This window comes from Amphibalanus amphitrite, unplaced genomic scaffold (genome assembly GCF_019059575.1).
Source record: "Amphibalanus amphitrite isolate SeventyFive unplaced genomic scaffold, NRLGWU_Aamphi_draft 000116F_arrow, whole genome shotgun sequence".
In the NCBI taxonomy this organism is placed as follows: domain Eukaryota; kingdom Metazoa; phylum Arthropoda; class Thecostraca; order Balanomorpha; family Balanidae; genus Amphibalanus; species Amphibalanus amphitrite.
The window spans coordinates 852,359-870,778 of NW_024881611.1; the positions used below are offsets into that span (position 1 = coordinate 852,359).

The 18,420-nt window shown below is 46.6% G+C and overlaps 1 protein-coding gene across 1 annotated transcript in view; it reads left to right on the forward strand.

Annotated features, from left to right (window-relative positions):
- LOC122381234 (3-ketoacyl-CoA thiolase, mitochondrial-like) overlaps positions 1–18,420 on the forward strand; it is a 90,943-nt gene that overhangs the window by 50,462 nt on the left and 22,061 nt on the right. The window lies entirely within an intron of this gene.

The window sequence follows — 18,420 nt, forward strand, 5'->3', positions numbered from 1 at the left end:
GCCCGCCAATCACCACGCTACACAGCGATGCGATCCCCCGATGGATAGCTACGCTCTTCCGTATTGGTGCCCTGTGTAAAACCGAGGAAATGGAGTTGACACACTTGTGCTGGGCACCACCTTGAAACACAACTGTGTAAACAGACGAAACTGACGCGACTTTAAAGCCAAGTAGCACACCAAAAGAAGGTTACACACAAGTTTCAACTTGGGATAGGAAGGCTGCTTAAGCTGCACATCATTCGTCGTCGCCACATGTCGATGGTTATAGGCATTATTTGTTGCAGTCGTCTCATTTCTCCCTTATCACCAGTTCCATTTCAAAGTTCATTTTATCCATTTCAAATTCATTTTATCTTGTTTTATTTCATTTCATGTATCGTCCTAGGGGCTCAGATAGCCGTAGTTAATGAATTCAATATTCATGCACCTATTAAGCGCCCAGCAGTTTTTGACAAAGCTGAAACTATAAAAAAAAACGGTGCTCTGAAGACATTAGCTGTTTTCACGACAGCCATGTGGTACACGTTTGGTGCAGATTAGGTGCAAATTTGGTGCAGTTTTGGTCAAATAAGTTTCAGTGGCCGTTTTCACGACGGAACTTTCGCAGAGGAACTTATTTGATACCTAAAAAGTACCTACCCTTAGAGGCCTTAACATCCCTCAAACTGAAATATTTTATGTTCAAAATAATTTTAGAAGTTTAAATCCGGGCATTTTTTGCCCTCAAATCACTTATTTATTTACAAACACAGCAATTTTTGGTTCTAGTAGCCCACCTTTCGACTATGAGGTATTAAATCAGCGTGGCAACTTGCTCCCTCTTTGCTCCCTCGGGTATCTAATTCCGGAATTCTTAAAAACAAGGAAAGTATATATCGAGTTCTCTTTTATACCTATTCAGTTATGTTTTAATGGTGATTAAAATATGACAATTTTTTTAATTACATTTCGTATAAGAAAACACGCAAAACAATGAAACAAAAGTAACTACGGCAGATAATTACCTTCAGGTATCTAATTCCGACCAATCAGCACCTCAGTAGGATATGACGTCATACAAGAATGGTGGTGAGGGCCGTTTGCAGTCCCGGCCGGTAGGTCACGTGACCGCCGGGCGCCTCGGGTCACGCGGCGGTCGGGAGTCGGACGCGGGGCGTGGTCGCGGGCGGACGCGCGGGGCATCATGCTTTGCTTTGCTTGCTTTGTCAACTTCATATAACTTACTATCGCATTCGTGTGAAAGCCAAACACTGCTCAGTGCCCTTAGAAATTGAGTTTTGGAAAGCTCAAGTCCCTATAGCTCCTCAGGTCGGCAACAGTTGAAGCCTCATCTGAACCCATGTGAAAAAAAACGAGGGTAAGGAACCTTGTGTTGCTTTTTCTTTTACCGTCATAATTATCTCAAACCATCACAATTTTGAGTTGCCACATGTTGTCTGCTTCACTACATTCGTGTAAAACTTGGGTGAAGGCTGGTGGCTCAAAGAAAGGTGAAGATATTTCTTTAAGTGCCTAATCCGTGAAATTGAAATATCCCGGCTTTACAAATCTACACTTTTCATTTTCTCCACGATACATTTTTTAAAATTGTTTAAATTTTATCTACATTTGTTAAAATCGGGGCTTTGGTTTTGTGTAAACTAGATCATAAAGTTTACTATAGTTTTGTGTAACCTGATGGCTGAAGAAAATAGTAATTTTGCTAAAATGATGTGCGGAAATTTGTTGCTTTCCAAATCAAATTACTCATACCTATACCTATTTCATTCAAAATTAGGAGGCATTATTACTGTTTTTTCTTGTAACATGAACTGAGTTTGGGTACGGTGCTCCGGAAACGTTGTGGAACTTTAAGCTAGCTAGAGCAGTTTCCATAAAAATTGTTAAGATAGTTGACATGGCTTGTTGACAACTCTTTTGCTGTTTCTAAAAAAGTGAAAAAAAATATTTTCCTGCATTAACCCGCGCCCTGGTGGGGGGGGGCTATTTTTTGCCCCCCCTCCAGACTTTTCGATATATCTCCAGAACCGCTGCGCCGATCGTCACCAAACTTTCAGTACCCTCCCGGACATCAATTTTACACATTGTGACCAAAATTTTTTCCAAAGGCTATGATAGGTTGGCCGGAAATGACCTCAGAGTGACGTCATGTTCTGCCGTTTTCGACCGAAAAAAGGGCTTCGCGGGAAGAGCTGTCAGGCCTATAGCTTTGCAAATACAGAAAAACGATCGGACATAAAAGCTGTAGAATTGACAGGGCTACCAAACTGCTATCTCGGATTTTTGAAATTTTTGGATTTTGACCCCCAAAAATCAAAAAATAGATTTTTTGATTATAATAGCCGAAAAATCCAAAAAGTTTTTTGAATTTCGAAAAAACCGGAATATATGTGATAGTCCCTACCGCCTTCTATCTACATACCAAATTTGAGATCGATACCTCTTTTTTTGGCCTAGTTATAGCGAAAAAACTGTTCAAAATTGATGACGTCAAATTTTCAAACTCAATTTTTAGCAATTCTAGACCTCGTAGCGCAAAACAAAGACCACCATTGGACTCCCCGTGACGAGCTGCATCGAATCAATACCCATTTTATGCAAAAATATCAATTTTGAAATTTGACCTTTTTTGACCTGACCTTGACCTGACCTCCACCAGAAAGTGACCTAAGCCGTACCTGATAGTCTTATAACCAACACCATTGAGTTGGAAATGAAAAATTGGCCATAAAACATGCGTCGCACAGCCTTAGTACCTAAAGTTAGGTTCATGTGACCTGACCTGTGGGCTGTGACCCTTGGTGACCTGACCTGTGACCTGACCTGGTAATGTCAGTGACCTCTTATAGCAACATATGTACTAGGCAACTGACGCCCTATCGCTGATTCTCGACAAAATGCGTTTTCTTCGGTGTTATAGCGCATTCCCTAGATGACCCGTGAACGGTGAAACATTTCATCTTTGACCTGACCTGTGACGTCATCGGTGACCCCGAGGTCAATGAAATTTGGTTTTCCGCGACAAATTTGACAGGCCTTTCGAACGCCGTTTGAATTTTGCGGATCCGTCCAGTAGTTTCAGAGATACGAGGGGGGGCAAAAAATAGCCCCCCCCCCCCCCACCAGGTCGCGTTATAAACAGACCCCACCAGGGCGCGGGTTAAGCACACAAGGCATGTTATTCTCATAAGCTATCGAATGTGTGTGTTTTTTTTTAAGCTGTTTTTTTAAGCTTTTAAGCTGTAACTTCAGTTACTTCACTTTAGAACATATTGCCCAGAATGCGTCACTGATCATGAGCTGGTATATCATATATGTAGCAAATACATAAATGAGAATAGTGTGTCATGAATTTTTGTGCATGCTTCTGGATCATCTGTAATTACATCAAAGGCTCGGCTCAAGAGTGTCCTGCCGACCAGCTTATGCCCAACCCTTTCTGTCCGCAGAACGTCGCCTGCGACTCCCGCACGCCGTTTGCCCCGGCCGTCCGTACTGGTCTTCGCGCTGCGAGCCGCGCTGGAGTTCGCGGCGGCGTCGTGGAGCTCCCATCGGGACGGCGTGTGATGCCCGCGTCGAGCTTATAAGCCGTGAGCTTCGATTGGCGGCTCACGCGGTCACCAGCTGTATGTACAGCCTCGGCCCCGACGACCCCGCTAATGGCCGAGACCGGCATACCCCCGGCATGGGTCCGCTGTCCGGCGCAGCGCTGGCCGCCCGCATGCTATGCTACTTTTGGCTGTATCGCTGCCCAGCGGGAGCGCGCTCCACGCTGCGGAAGAGGTACACGTTGCGACCCGACTGAGGACTGCAACCGGATGGTGACACGTCGGCCTCTGCGCCCTGGCCGGGGCAGGCGTGACCGACGTCACAGTGGAGGAACGCCCAAACAAGACCAGCCCACCGTCGGAGCAGCATGAAAATATCATGTTCTGCCTGGACGTCGGACCCGGCGGCCGCAGTGCACCTGCACACGTGCGGGGAGGGGCGCTGGAGGCTACTCTGGAGCTTCTGCCATTCCGCGGCGCGACTGCTGGCAAAACGGCGGCGATTGAGGCGGTTGGGAACAGCTGCAGCAATGGTGATGGCGGTGATGGCGACATGGCGGTTTGGGACTTCATCTCAGCGCGGCCGCCGCCCAGGCGCCGCTGCGCCCGGCTGCTCAGCCACCTACCGGATGGCGGGGTGGCCCTTACGGCCCTCACGCCCGTTCGGTCTGCGGCCACGTTGTGGGGTGGCGGTCGCGGGGTTAGCGGCGTTGGACTTCGTCCTTTATCCAGACTGCACCGTACCATCTGAACGGATGGATCTGCCAAGAAAGATGACATCCAAGGCGGCTATGAGGCGATCACAAAGCTTCACCAAGAGCTTCTCCTTCATGGGGCCGGCCGGCCGTTAAGTCGCAACACCGGCTGCCGAGTGCCAACAGCTGCGTGCGCTGGCGCCGACGCGTTGTGGGCCGCGCTGCTGACGCCCAAGCTGCGATATCAACCATCTATGAATAAGTGACAGCGGTGGCGGCTTGTCAGTTGTTAACGTGCCTTAACAGACGTTGCGAATAGCCCGCGTTGGAATCGCATGGTTGGGAACACAACGCAAGTAAAAATGGGCTTCCTTGATGAACCTACTTTTTAAGCATTGTAGCCTTTGTAATTTTGGATGTTTTGCTGTAGATATTATTTTCTACATATATACTATATAGGCACTCACGTGCTTTAAATCGCGCAATGCAATTGAACCATGGTAAAGACAATGATAAATGAACTGAGAGCTGACATGCCCCATGCTTTGTGTGTGTATATGTGTGTGTGTGTGTGTTTTTTTTTTTGGCGAGTCGATAAAAGTGGTTTTGGACACTGGATGAGTTTTTAGGGGTGTGGTGAGGGGGGATGTGTTGGACGCTTGAGCCTGACGGCTACGCGCCCTAACCCACGAAGAAGAAGAAGTGAGGGGGGATGTAATTCCACAGACCTTCTGTCAGATTCACTAATGCAGTAGGTCTGTGCGGTGTTTAGTTATCGGAGCATTCTTTGAAAGTCGTGAATAGGGCCACCGAGTACCTAAAGCCGTGATATTCCCCCACAAAAACTTCTTTTAAATAACCGGGGATAGGTACCTACATGAGCAGAGTAAATGCTATTACGAACGCCTATCACAATGCTGAGCGAATAGGAAAATCCATAGATGGAGAATTGTGCCGCGTTACGGGTGCTCGGGCGCAGCCAATCCACCGTTACCCCAGCGGTGACCTTGACCCGCATCGTCTGTCTCGGCTCCAAAGCCAAACCGGCGTGGAATTGGGAGCGTTCGAGCACTCATGGTCCAGCGCAATTCTCCACCTAAATCCATTCCTGATACACATTTGCTTGCTCATAGTCATGTAACCCCGGTAAATTCACCCAACTTTCATATTGGTCGCTCCATAGACAGATGGCCACAGAGATCAACTTAAAAGGCCATTGTTGCATTCATTTAGTGGAGATCATTAAAGAGCCGTGACAGGCCACAAGTCGCGTGACATCATACGTGTAACGACCAATGACGTCGGCCTGCAAAACCCAATGGAAGCGGCTAGCAGCGTGCAATAAAACAGGGCGCTGCTTTCTAAATGTCTGTCGTGCGCCATAAATGAATATATTCGTTGTAGCCTGGCAACTCAGTATCTTTTTTTAACTATTGTACTCAGGGATGCGGAGCCGTGGAAATTTCAGACGGCTCCGGCTCCGGCTCCGGCTCCGGAGAAAAAAATCGGCTCCGGCTCCGGCTCCGGCTCCGGGTGAAATGTTATGGCGGCTCCGGCTCCGGCTCCGGCTCCGAGTAAAATGGTCCGGCTCCGGCGGCTCCGGCTCCGGCGGCCCCGGCTCCGACTCAGTACATCTCCTATGCAATCAATTAAAGACGGGTGGAAGAAAAATTGGATTGGTACACGTAGCTTCTGTATTTGCATAACAACTAACATCTAAGGCTATTTTTCTCAACAGCACATGCAATCAGCGAACAGGGTATATAAGCACGTGGCGAAATGTTATGACTATACGGCCGCGTTACTCTTTGCCATGACCGGCTCACCGCGTCCCCGCGCAAACGCACCTCGGAGAGAACTGGCAGAACAAAAGACTAGAAAGCATTGGAAAGGACATTGGAAACGCAGTCGCCGCGAATCGGAGTTCACTGAACCATCGTAAGAGCCTGACACCCGTCTCGGCTGCATTGGGGGGTGGGGGGTGGGGGTGGGGGGTAGGGTGGGGTGGGAAGAGACGGTGTTGGGAGTCGCAGTCCACTGCACTGGCTTCAAAACAATGGCCGTCACCTGATGACCGGTCCTCATGTTCTGGGGATGCAGTAGACGTGGGGGGGGGGGGGAGGAGCAGACAGGAAGTTGATTGCGTACTGTGGGATGCTGGGGATATTCGGCTTTTTTCATTCACTTGATGGCCCATGACGTACTTACTACTTACCATATGTTTTACTGCCTTATACTGTCAAACCGAACTACATAGGTCAATTATTTTTTTTCCTCTTCAAAAAATAAAAAGGAGCCGGAGTCGCCGCCTTTTTTGGCGGCTCCGGCTCCGGCTCCGGCTCCGGGCTATATTGTTTCACGGCTCCGGCTCCGGCTCCGGCTCCGGGCAAAATATGCCGGCTCCGGCGGCTCCGGCTCCGACTCCGGCTCCGGCTCCGCATCCCTGATTGTACTAGTATTTCATAATTTCATAATTTTATAATTGTGCTTACGCTTTATGTTGATATTAGTGATAAATCCTTAGATAAAGTAAATCGATGTGATATTTAATAGAAAAATAGCAAACTAACGCACCATTCATTCGAAAGCTGGGGAACCTACTAAAAAGAACTACTAAAATTCCTGAGGAACTAAAGGATCAAATGGGGATTAAATAGATGCCTGCTATTCCGTCGTGAAAACGGCCAGTGTATCTTAAAAATTACCAGTTTGGGCTGCACAGATGCTTAAGTACACACAAGTATACAAGTATATATAGGACATAGATACCTCATTTTTAAATTATCAGACATTATACTCTATTAAAACACTGGAATAAATTCATGATACGAGGATGCTTATCGTAAAAGAGAGTTGGTGCAGATTTGGTCAAATTAGGTGCATTCACCAGATAACCCGTCGTGAAAGCGGCTAGTACATTCCTGTTGCGCTTGGTTTGCTGCTTACGAGCCGCCACAAGTCCTTGCATTTGGGCTCGGTCTGTTGCGCGTTGATTGAGGCTTATTATAGCAATCTTAAATCGATTCAACAATTTTTAGATTTAGGTACATAGAGGTTTTAATGACGTCGTTATATTTAAATTAGCGACAAAAAATGGCATGTGCTTGAATAAAAAACAAATCATATTGAAGAAAATATGATTAGTCTGACAATGTCTTGTTAAATCAAATAGCTATCTTTGATTTTTTATGTTTCTTCCATTTTTTCCAACATGCTGATCCGAATCCTGGCCATTTATTATGAGCTGGCCCATAGACCACTATATATCTGGACTGTGCACGGATTTTGCCGACTGCTATTAGGGCCCTGCTGGGAAATTCGACGTAGCACGCGGAATTGTGTATTGACGCTCTAGTAAGCCCATTTAAATGAAAGTAACTTCTTAAATGTGATGTATATTTTAATAAATGTATAATTTATAGCATGATTTTTAACATGATAAATAAATAAAAGCACTTATAGACAGGTATATCACACTGTATTAAGTTCAAAGCATCAATAGACAGGAACAATCCGTGATCGGTCGTTTTTGACAAGAGACAGTCTGATGACATATTGGACACACTGCAGATTAATTTGCCTGTCTAAATCAGACACGCACCCGGCTCAATGCTTTGAAAGCCCACACGATCTGCGCCACGGAATTACGAAGATTCCTATGGGTAAATAACAAAGCTGCCGGTGCTGCGTTTTTAGCGAGACCGTCCGAGGTGACCTGCTGGGCCACAACTGTTCCCTGCTTCCACTGAGGTCGATTTCATGCTCAGCATAGGGACAGACGGGTTCTGTCATCTGTCCCTCTCGAGAGAAGGGGACTTTTGAACACCGTTGTCAGTGACGGTGGCCGCATTTTGCAGCGGGTGATGGCGATCGAGATTCGAGATTTAGACGGAGTCACGAGATCTCGGTTCACTGGACACTGCAGCAGAGCTTCGCACTTAGGAATGCACTTTCTTATAGTTCTTGTGCTACATTTGCCTTTAGTTACTATTCGAATTGTAAATCCACATCTGAAATTCTCAGCCATGTAGGTATCTTACACATCGACGAATAGGATCGTAGTTATTGATTGCATAGACAAACTGATCCCAGGAATGTTGCATTGTGTTTACGTCCTGCGGCTCAACCTTTCTCATTTTCATGAAGCTTTCTTATTTCATGAAGCTCTGTTCGCGCATCGCTGGTGTTGAGTGACGGTATACTGTCCATATTGACTCCATGAATTGCAATGTTTGTTTTTCGCTCAACTATACACATCAATGTGTTGAAGGAATGCAGGTCGTAGCGTTGTAACTTGAGGTGCTTCTCGACAGTGTGACTCCCTCAGCGAGCAATGTGAAGAAAGTTATCGTTTTCCTTTACAATGGTAGTCGCGCTGTCTTGAAACACACGTTTGAAGCTATACGTGCGCCGAAGAGAGAGCGACTTGGCAGCTGTTACCAGAGCAGGACCCATTGCTTGCATGCAGGAGCGGAACACAGATTGCTGATGTGGGCACGCCAGCTCTCCGCAATCCATAACATATGTGACCATCACTTGACCAAATTGCAAGACTTTAGCTAGTTTTGGGCTTCACTTGTGACTGATATTATACACTGTAAAAAAAGTTTAGCACCATAGAGGTACTTTTCAATTGACTAATTTTCAGTACCCTAGCGGTGCTAAGCTAAGCATTTTATTCGTACTTAACTGAGATCTAGTTTAGTATCAAGGTGCTAATATAAGTACCCATATTTGTTTAGCACCCGTGTACTAAATGTAGTACCCTACACCTGCTAGACCAATTTTCAGTACCCTAGCGGTGCTAAACTTTAAAAGGTGCTAAGAATAGCATGCAGTTAGTACCTTCCGTACTCACATATGAACCGTTTTAGCGCTATTGTTACCCCACGACAAGTAGAATAATGCTAACGAAAGCATTGGGGCTGAAAGTAGAATATCTATACTAGTTAAAGCTGCTGCATGAAAAGTTCACAAAAACTGCTTTCTTTAGCAGCACATACTTTCACTAGTTACTGCAAAAAGGACTAATCAATTACCAAAAAGGAAATTGTGTAAGGCCGAAAAGACGTGCAAAAAGGTTATATCCTAGATAAGTGATAACTACAAGTCTCAATGATTGTGTTTTGCATTCTGCAATATTCCCGTGTAAGTGCATCTTTCAAGCATCCAACACATTATAAAATTAAAAAATAATAATTGAACATTTATTAGCACTTCATATCATCTGCATGAAAAACAAATGTAAATATATACACAAACAAACGCACAGGAAATAACGAAAGGTCGCTCATATACCTACACACTCGCATGACCGACGATTAACGCGAGATCGACTGGGGGAGGCGGGGGGGGGGGTCGTTGAACCGACGTTCCGTTCATGGCCATAAGTTCGACCTCATCCACGACCAGACGGCGTTTAGTGATAGACGGAACCGGAGACCCCGTGTTGTTGTCGTAGTTGTCCTCCATTGTAAGTGGTAGTCGACGGAAGAACTGACCAGGCCCCATGCCTGGAGCAAAAAAAAAACTGGATCAGTTCCAAGATTTTTTTTTCTGTTGGGAGCTATTTTCGCAAACAACACAACTTTCCTTCAGGCCAAGAAGCGCGATTTGCCAAAGTCGGAATATGAAGCACTTAAACAATATAAGATAATATCAAAAGATACAACGTGTCAGACTCACCAAAGTCGATCAACGTCGGTGTCGGTGGCATGTGTCGGTGGCAAATGCTCATGTACCACCCGGCCCCGGAGCACTTCACTTCACTTCACTGCACTGCTGCACTGCACTTCTCTCCACCTCACTGCCTCCCGGAGCAGGGGCACGCACTCCCATGCCACGCACGACGGATTCCACCGATAATAGCTGATTTAAGCTATCATTCCAGAGCTATCACTCGGTGGCATGTGCCCGGAGCACTTCACTTCACTTCATTTCACTTCATATACCGGAGCACGTTCGCACACTCCCACCACGACCAACGGACTCCACTAAAATGGCGCAACACGTGGCCGGAAACAGCTGGCACGCGCATGCGCATATCGCTCTGCGCCGTCAAAACGTGCTAAAGGGCTGGTGATAAGACTCCCAGGGATTTGTAAAGAAGGGCTTAGCTACTTTCTTTGGCGCCAATTTCAAATTTGTTTCCTCTGTAAGCATGTCCGGTTCTATTGTGATACTAACGTAAGCACCATATTCAGCATTACCAACTTCTAAAACACTTAAAATGGTTCTAATTAGAAATCCAGCTTGAAAGAGCACTCACTGATGGACTGGGTACTAGCAGAAGTAGACGTTAAGCTCAGTAGAAGAATAGGTGATCTAAACTTATCATATTTGATGGGAATGTTAGCTATCATTAGCACAGTATTAGCACCATGCTTCTTTGTAAATACGTCGTAGGGTTCTTTTGACGCTAAAAGGTGCTACGAATAGCAGCCGTTAGTACCCCAAATGCTAAACTTTTTTTACAGTGTAGGAGCCGCCTGTCTGGAAACGGATCCGCCACCTCTCCTTACAGTTGTCTTCTGCTCAATTTTTCGGTCTCGGCCAGCGTCACAGCATGTAATAAAACTCACAGGGAGCCCAGTGGTCAGAATTCCAAGACATTTTCAGCTTTAGGGCATATAGAAATTGACTTCATATTGATGCCTTAGCCAGGAACCGGAAACCTGACATTGTTGCATGCACTGTCTTGGCTCTTTGAATATGCTCACTCCCTGTTCTGTTCATAGGATATTCTGAAGTGATTATCACTAGCAGCACATTTTACTGTATTTCAGTGGCATGTATGTGTTACAGGCCGTATGAAAACTCAGTCCCTTTGTAAACGGCCTGGCCCGATTCAGGCCGTTTGCAAAAGGCCTGGACAACCCAGTCAGTATGCAAACGGACTGAAAAGTCAGGCCGTTTGAATACGGGCTGAAATTCCAGGCTGTATGCAAACCGCCTGAAATTTCAGGCCGTTTGCAAACCGTCTAGGCCGTATGACAACTTTCCAGACACCAGGCCGTTTACAAACGGTCTAGGCATTTTGAAAACAATCTGGTCTGCATAAAGTTACAGCTGGACAATGTTGAGTTTGTTGAAGCACGACCGTTTCATGACATTACATGGCACCATGAAATCCTGAGGTGCATTCGGCATCCGGAAAAATATCGTCACTCGGATATTCTCAGTCGGAAAATTATTGTTGAGCGCCTATCTTCAGCATGTCTTGTTATCGCGATACCGTTCGTGATCCCCGATGATTCTCGCTAGTTCCGGAAAATTCTCCCTGATTTTCCCGATGACGAATGAAGGCCTGGTCAGGAAGAGATTAGCAGAACTGAGACCCGGCCCGTATAGCGCCCGGTCGACCCGGTCTTCCCCCGGACTTCAAAGTTTCGCCTTCCACCGCAATGGTCAAGTATTGCCGGCGTACGCCACCTGCCAGCCGCCGGCGGTCGACCGGGCGCGGTGAGGACTCTAATGTGAACCAGTGGCGCGGGAACTTCTTCGATCCAGACTGGGGGGAGGGGGGGGGGCGCTGAACCATAATAGAGATCAACCTAGGGTACCCCCAAATCTAGTTTTCCCAACGGTTTTAGGCCACTTATTTTTCAGACCTTGGCCTTTTCAACAATAAAAACACGAAAATATTTGCAAAAAAGTCAGGTATTCCGTCTCAACTGAGTGAAGAAACTACCGTTTTGGCAACCTGGAATAAAGGTTTAAACCGGCCGGGCCCGGGGGGTAATCCCAACCACCGCAGCCCGGGGGGGGGCGTTTTTCGCCTCCCCCTGTCTAACTCCGTAAATAAGGGAGCTGCGGAAACAAAAGCGATACCAAACGAAAGGTCCTTACGAGACGATTCTAAAGCACCTAAAATTTTTGACCTCAGGTCAATTTTCAAGGTCAGAGGTCAAGGTCAAAGGCAAAAACCGGCACATGTGTAGTGATCTCAAAGTAAGCCTTCTAGAGGACGGCAAGCGGCATCAAACCGGCAAAATTGGGTGTCAAACGAAAGAAGAGAATCTGAGGATTCCGAAAATGTGCTCAAAATCAAAGGTCAAGGTCAAGGTCACGCTCAAAATTGACCTCAAACTTGGCACTTTTTCGCACATCTTGCGTGCTAACTTTCAAAATGTTTTTAAAGGTTTTGAGGCTTATCAGTTCCCTATTTGTGGTTCCTCTAACGATACAAGGCTGCTCAAAGGTCAAGGTCACTGAAGAGTATCCCTGCTAGAGGCTTTTTCACTAATTCAAGTTAGTAATAATAAATAAGACAATTTTGCCATCCGGAAGCTCTAAATGAAGGCTTAGAGGAAAATAGATGCCAGATTCGTGATCAGCGGGTAAAAATCCATAAGAAACGACCTTTCATGTGTCAAGGTCAACCAGAGGTCATTCGAGGTCACATGAGGTCAACATAAAACTTGACCTTTTCCGAACAAAATATACATCATTCGACGCGGCTTGACGAGGCGAATGCGATGGTACCACTGCCGTAGCTCTAGGACCATTTTTGTCGAAGTTATTTACGAAAAACTAAAACCACATTTCAGGGTCGTTGACCTGACCTCTGACCTCAGGTCACCAAAACTATTTTTCTATTATTCTCTAGGTCAAACGCTACACAACCGTGCTCGTAATTTGTCTTTATCTCTAAAACTCTATTTTTAGCAGCTATTTGAAGTTTGCGTCTGTGACGCCGAAGTTTGCCGTGCAGGGGTCTAGAAAAATGGATATTGTGACGTCATCAAGGGGGCTAGGTCCAAATTTTTTACTTCAGAAGATGTCAAATTGATGGGAAAAAAGGTACTGAAAGTTTCGCTTTCCTATCCCTAAGTGTTCGGGAGCTATCGCAAATATTCGCCAGGGGGGGGGGGGGGGGGGCGAAAAACGCGACCCCCCGGGCCCGCGAGGGTTAATCTGCCAAATGAGTTGCCGAGCCAGTGAAAGAGGTGGATTTTTCTCTTAAATGCTTTCTTCCTTTGTGACCCACAACCCCTAATTTGGGGAGGACAAGCTGCCCCAAGGGTTCCTGACCTCATGAAAAGTTGTGGGGTACCGCCCCCACGGCCCCAGAGCTGTGGGAGCAAGCTTCCCCCACTGCCCCCTCCCCGGTTCCCGCGCCTATGTATGAATCTATGAAATTATGTTGGTAGATTTCCGATTTCGATTCCTCCAGCTGGGGGGGGGGGTCAAATACATTACGAGCGCCCCCCAGCCGAAAAGTTGGAGGGGCTCAGCCCCCGCTAGCCCCCCCCCCCCCCCCCCGGTTCCCGCGCCACTGATGTGAACTCTGATGTCCATTGCGCGCTCCGGGGTTTTATGCCGCAAAATAATCGGTGAGTCTTGTAGTGATACGTTTCACCAGATCTCACCAGTAGTGGCTTCACCAGGCTCCATCAACTGGATGGCCGTACACAGGCGGACCGTGAACTTGTATAATTAGTAATATTGTCGAAAAACGGCTGGGCCGAGCATCAGCACAGTAAGAAAATGTTCCGAGTCATTCGGCATGGAATGCGCAAGCATTCACATGGATGCAACCTGATCATCGACCAACCTGGATCCATTAAGTTCAATCTTCAGAGGCTGTTGTACTTCGCCAGACCGTTTGAAAACTGACTAGGCCGTTTTCAAACTGTCTAGGCCGTTTCAAACTGCCTAGGCCGTTTTCATACGGCCTGATATTTCAGGCGGTTTGCAAACGGCCGGCTTTTTCAGGCCGTTTTCAAACGGCCTGACTGGGCCAGGCCGTTTGCAAACGGACTGGGTTTTCATACGGTCTGTAACATATGCATTAAAAGGTTTCATTTTATTTAAAGACAAAAGAGAACCATCCCGCATGTCAATGATAAACAACAAACAACAATAATCTTGCAAAAATCTTCGCTACATGTCTGTGAAAATTTGCTAATTCTCGTGAAACTTAGCTGGGAACCATCATCCACACCATGTTAAATCATGGAAGAAATGGGCAGAAAATTCCCTTCTTTTTTCGATGATTGCGCTAATATGATATATTTTTTGCTCAATGTAAGATATAACTCAGATTACAAATTGACTAGTGGTGATGTTTCCCAAAGCACATCATCATATGGCGAATAAGTTGGCTGTGACGACCTTCGAAAGTTAGGGCCCTAATTTTTTTTTCCCGCTGACACTTTTATTTCAGAAACAAGTGAAAACATACAGGTCAAAAACCATCACAAAGGTTTCCATTCACCTGTACATCATGCAAGTGCATTGACAGTACACATTTCGTCTGTACACTCGAGTTAATTTTACAGTTTGTTTGCGCTGCCTGCCAACGTCGCGGTTAAAAAACAACAGAAACGAAATCGAAATCAAAGAATCAAAATGAATGTGTTTATGAAAGCGAGTGTAATGGCGAGTGTGCTGGTGTGTGTGTGTGTGTGTGTGTGTGTGTGTGTGTGTGTGTGTGTGTGTGTGTGTGTGTGTGTGTGTGTGTGTGTGTGTGTGTGTGTGTGTGTGTGTGTGTGTGTGTGTGTGTGTGTGTGTAGGTGTGTGTGTGTGTGTGTGTGTGTGTGTTTGTGTGTGTGCGCGCGCGCGCATGTGCGTACAGTTGTGTGCGTGTGTATGCGCGCACGCGCGACTGTCTGATAGGCACCGGCGCGGCGCGCAGCCCGCACGGACGCAGCTCTCAATCATGAGATTATTCATGAGTTAGGGCCCTAATGGCAGGGCCCTAATTTCCGTGCACAGTCCAGATATATAGTGGTCTACGGCTGGCCATTTATATTAGGGGTATAGCATCACCTGGTTTATTATGATCTCTGCGCAGGCTGAGCAGCGCGCCGCATACCTATACGTCTCGATCCATAGGTCGCCAACGAGTTTAGCACTCCCAGTCCCGAGTATTTCCTCTGCGTCTGAGAAGCGTCATGATCGGGTAAATACATATATGTACATAGGTACCTACCTATGTATCTCTCACACTTTTAGGAGGCTCCGATGAACACCCTTGTTTTTTGCATGAACTCACAAGTCATGAGCTTGAGCTAAGCGGTCGATCGCGACGCAACTCTCACCCGACCTACTCCAAAGCATGAATGCGTCGTCTTTGTTCGAAACCAATATCAAATTGGAAATAAAGGGCATCGAAAACCCTACATCTGCCTACCTTTGAGAAACACCTGGCAGGTCTCGATTTTTGCAACCTTTGGGTCAGTGTCCAGACCTGGAAGGTCAACTGATGGCCTATTACCTTAAATTAATTAATATCATCGACTTCCTCTCGTCACGCAACACGCTAGTTTTTTCAACAAACTCTAACAAACAACAACAACAACTCACTCAAACTTAACTCAAACAAACAACTCAACAACAAACTTCAGGGGCCAATTGGTTGGGGGAGGGGGTCCAACTCCCGCCCCCCGCATCCCCCACCGCATGTTAGCGGCTGGCAAAACACCAAGTGGTGCTGGCGAGGATAGCATCACCTGGTTAAACAGTGCCACGCTCGTTTAAACTGAACTTTCCGAACCGCATGATGCTGCCGTCTGCGGCTGTCGCGTTGGGCGATCCGCCGATAGAGAGCACGTGTTCAGATAGACGGAACATGTGCGATCAGACGAAATTTGCACAAGTGCGGTGCACGTCGGTAGAAATGACGATTGGGTGCGTGGCCGATCAGTCTACTGGCTCCCGTACACTTATGTACAGTTATGTACATAGGTACCTAACTACATACTCTGTCTGTCCACGATCCATGACGACATGAAACTTAAGAAACAAAGCGTGCAGAGCAAGTTTGGATGGACGGACCCAACGGCCAACGCTGGACCAGGGTTATTTATTCCAAACGAACACCTATATAGGAATTTTTACAGTAACTGTTGATAGAGTGACGCACCTTGATGAGAGACACACATTGCCGGTAATTTAAATGTCGTCAAAAGTTATTACAAACAACATTTCCGCAAAGGCATTATTTCTTATTGTTTTAGCCTCTGGAAGCTACACCGTTGACCTTCGGGCAACTATGAGAACATGTTTTCAAAAACGGTTTTAAATGAGCAATTGAATGCGCTCTTCCGCAGCGCAGTTAGTTAGGACCTACTAAGATAGCCCCGTGTATTAATTTTAAAGCATTTAAAAACTGCTCTAAAGTTAAGGTGGCCGTCTTACCCCACATTCCTCTAGGTCTATTCGTTCCCAGTTATTTTGTCGATTCTTCAAAAGTTGTTTAAACATACAACATTTGACCTTCGATAACCTTTGGTGACCTGATCTTTGACATGATTAACCCGCGCCGGACCGGTGCTCTGAGATTCCGCGCCGGGCCGGGGGTGTCTGAACACCCCCTTTCTAACTCAGCTCCTGGGCCACGTAGCGACACGCGATAAGCGGCCATCGAAAGAACTCCAAAATAAGGGCGAAAACACTTCAGTCATTTTTTGGGTCAGGTCAAAGGTCAGGTCACCAGAGGTCACCAAAGGTAAAATGTTGACTATTTCAACATTTTGGAAACTGTCAACGGCTATCTCGGGAACCAATAGAGCTACAGCGCCGCGAAAAAGCGCATTCGATAGCCCTTTTACAGTTCTTCTGAGTAATGTTCTCAGATTTGAGCTCAGATCAACGATTAAGCCTCTAGAGGGCAAAAACTCCAAAAATAGCCGTTTTTACGAAAAGCGTTTTTCGGCAATAACTTTTGACTCAAATAAGCCATGACATTATTTTTGCCAGCATCGTGTTCCTCTCGTCGAGACGCGTCGAATGAACTATAATTTGACCTTGAATGGTCAACTTGAAAATTTGACCTCAGGTCAAGGTCATGACCTGACCGGAAAAGGTCATGTTGCATATCAGTTGATCCGCAACGTCGAGCCAAACACATCTAAGGCGTTTCAGCGCTCTAGCACGCCTCTATCAGAAGTTATTAGCGAAAAACTGTTAGATTCTGTTCGTGACCTGAGATGACCTCGGGGACATAACGAGGGGTCACAGTTGCCATTTTCCGGTTCAGTGTGTCAATTTTACCTACATCTCGATGCTTGAGAGTGTCTAGAATAGCGTTCGTGCAAAACAGACGCTTTTCAATTTTCTCCCATTGACTTATAATGGAGAGGCCGCAAAATATACCTGACCATAGGTCACCGATATCAAAATTCCGAGATATACATTTTACATGTTGATAATGTTACTCTTATCAATCGCTGAAAGTTTCAAGGCAATCGATTAGTCCGTGTAGCTATGACGAGCATTCTTATTTTTTTCTGAGGTGAGGTCACTTGGCGTGACCTGGTGACGTACGTGACCTAAGGCGACCTGGGTCTGCAATTTTCACAACATGTGCGGAAAAAATGCACAAATAGGCGTGCCAAAAACGGCGGCGCGGAGCGCCGCCTTTTTTGGATATCTGCGAAAAACCACAGGGGGTGTTCAAACTTCAAACACCGGCGCGGGTTTTAACCCGGCGCGGGTTTTAACCCGGCGCGGGTTAAAAATTGACCGAAATTTTTTCTTCATGATTGATTTTTACGTTTTTTTCAAATGGTGGTTACCGCGTGTCGATACGTGACCCAGAGCTGAGTTAGACGAGGGTGTCCACTTTTTAGAAATTCCCACCCTCTTCTCCCTGCCCACGCCCGACCCGGAGCGGGTGGCTCCGAGCACCGGTCTGGCGCGGGTTATGGTATCTTTTTTTAGTAGCTCCCTCCTTTACCCGTTGCTGGTCCCTTAAAGCAAGCGATGCACATTGCACGAGATGTTGCGATTCCAAGTTAGGAAAGTGTATTTAAATACACCAAGCGGATGTATTTTTTTCAACAATGAAATCAGGCCAACCAGATGAACACGCGGAAACAACACCCTGCTGTGCGAGACTCGAGATTGGGAGCCACCAATCGCAATCAACGGCGAACGGCCGCAGTGCCGGCTGAGTCCTTAACCCGCACCCCGCTGGGCTATTCAGCCATACGCGCTCTGCTGGGGGGAGGGGGCAGATTCTGCCCCCCCCCCCCGTCTAACTTCCGAACCGATGGTCGTAGAAAGACGGGGAAAACGGTAATCGAAAGCTCTCAACAAGGCGGATCTTAAGAGCATTTTTTTTCCTCAAGTAGGTCAGAGGCCAGGTCAAGGTCAGGTCAAGGGTCCCGTAGCTCAGTTGGTAGAGCGTTGGACTCCGCGTGGTGAAAGCACGCGTTCCCGGTTAC